Below are 2,387 nucleotides of genomic sequence, written 5' to 3' on the forward strand. Positions count from 1 at the left end.
TAATTAAATATTTATTTTATAGTTGTGTAGTAAATTATATATTACGAAAGTATATTGGATGAAAAAACAAAGCAGCGCTTGAAAAAAAAAGTCGTAGAAAGTATTTATAAATTTCTGTGTTTAAACAAAGCCTCTCGAGAATACGGCTCCTGATTTAATAAACCGAGTTTGCATCGAGCGAGCTTTAACGGCAGCATATTTACGGAATACACAACGGGCAGAATGTATTTTTCCTACATTTTGTGCAGATGGCGGACAAAATTAACCACGAAGTTGGCCCATTATTAATTCTGTTTTCGTGTGCCCCGCTCAGCTAATGTTCCAGGCTTATTATTGGGAAATTTTGTAATGACTGTTAATATTGCGACACGGCAGCGCAGCACGCGATGCGACCGCGGGTAAGAACTTGGAAGTTCACTGAACCATTCTCCACGCAACTTATATGTTCTCCCTTTATTTTGCTCGACTGCCTCATGAGGCTTTGTTTTTATTTCTTTTTCTTCGTGTGTAAGTGGCCAATACTGTAAACTGAGTTTTTAACCAACATAAAGTGCTACTAATGAGTGCCACCAATTAAATGCGCTTGACAGTTATCCTGTTTTCCGAAGCACGGAATAGCTGGGTTGGTTATATAACTATGAAGTAGTTTAGTTAATATTATTATGTAATTGGTGTTCAAAAGAAACTCAGATTGATTAAAGTTACAAAATCATTGATCACGTCTTCAATTTTTGCTTAGTTGTCTTCTGAAAATATTATAACTAACCTGACTGAAATATTTGAACTGCTCAGGTTGGTCCTTTTTTCCAGTGAGGAACCATACGAAAGGAAACTTCGAAGGCTTTTTAGTAAAATTTCTTGATTAAATATGTTATTCCAGGTTATATTCTACCCGTGTACCAAATTTCATAACAATCCGTCAAGTAGAATTTGCATGAAAAGTAACAAACATACACACATACATCTACACAAACTTTAGCATTTGTAATACTAGCTGCGCTCCGGGGCTTGGCTCCTGTGGTAATTTTGGAATAAAAAGTACTCTATGTATTATTACAGGTTATATTCGACTCCTTTACCAAATTTCATAACAATTTGTCCAGTACATTTTGTGTGAAAGACTATAGTAGGAAGTAGGATAAGATCTTCATGGACACTTTTTCACATGAAATTAGTTTTTCTCAAAGCTATAAACTACTAGTAGTTTGGAACGATCCCTGTTAAGAAAATTCGCCATTTTTCCATTTTTTTTACAGACACAGCTGTCATGCATTTATCCTCGCCGCTATTGCCACAGATTATATACTTGATGGGGTGTGACGTTCTACTGTGTAAGTACATATTTATGCAACGCTCCCCAAACGCTTTGAATACGAATGCCTGCGTCCCGTTCTGAATCTCCTCACAGATAAGAGGTACCTTCATCCCATTCATGTCTTCACGCAACCATTTTTCATGTCTTTGTTGTTAGAATAGGTATTAGGGTGACTGCGGGACTATCCCCTTCTTATAGAGATTTAATGTTTTTTTTTTAACTTAATAATATCAGTTTAACGGCATGTAACTAACTATACGTATTTTATTTACTCAGCTGCTCATGAAGATTTACTTGCTGAGTTGTTGTTGAGTGTCAGAAATAAATTTCTTCACTTTAACATCTTTACCATGAACAGTTTTTTCATAGGTTTTAAAAGCTAAATAGTAAATATATAATTTGAAAATACGTCTCCAAAAAATGGTATTTAATAATTTATCATTTTTTTACAATATATATAAACAGAAATGTGAAAATAGATAATAATATAACAATTTCTAATAATATAAGAATAATTAAAATAAAAATTCATATAATATAATAATATTAAAAACACAGATAATCCCAGAGATATAACGATTTTGTTAACTAACCCGCACCCCGCTCACCAGGCGGTTCTTAAATCAAACAGAAAACTTTGTTAGCAACATTAACCGCTGGTTAGATCCCCAGTACACATGTTGTACAACCGGTTGCTTGTTGAAAGGAAATTACTTATGTGTTAAAATTCCTTAGACTTATGGATACTGCTATACCAGTTACCAGGAGAGCTGCAGATGATGGCGATGACGGCCACACCCAGTTGACGTAAGTTATTGATAAAAAATTACTGAGGATTTTAGCTAAGTATTTGTTACATAGGGCTGTAATGTGTTATAAATATTTTTACAACATTTTTGCACTTTCTCTGAAGTAAGTCTATATATTAATGCAATGGATATTAGTGCTTCAATATAAATTATTAGATCGGAATAATATAACAATTTTCGTACTGCTTTAATTTCTTTCATAAATATATCTTAGGTTCTCGCGAATGAAGTCACGGAAAGAGCTTGTAACAAATTTAATAGCT

General features: G+C 33.7%; 1 long non-coding RNA gene across 1 annotated transcript; it reads left to right on the forward strand.

Annotated features, from left to right (window-relative positions):
* The first annotated feature begins 267 nt into the window (after positions 1-267).
* Positions 268-2,154, forward strand: LOC128675014 (uncharacterized). Its single transcript, XR_008405223.1, has 3 exons — positions 268-398; positions 1,257-1,331; positions 2,051-2,154. It is a non-coding gene; the product is annotated as an uncharacterized LOC128675014 (long non-coding RNA).
* Positions 2,155-2,387: the final 233 nt, after the last annotated feature.

Source organism: Plodia interpunctella, chromosome 13, assembly GCF_027563975.2.
Source record: "Plodia interpunctella isolate USDA-ARS_2022_Savannah chromosome 13, ilPloInte3.2, whole genome shotgun sequence".
NCBI classification, from domain to species: domain Eukaryota; kingdom Metazoa; phylum Arthropoda; class Insecta; order Lepidoptera; family Pyralidae; genus Plodia; species Plodia interpunctella.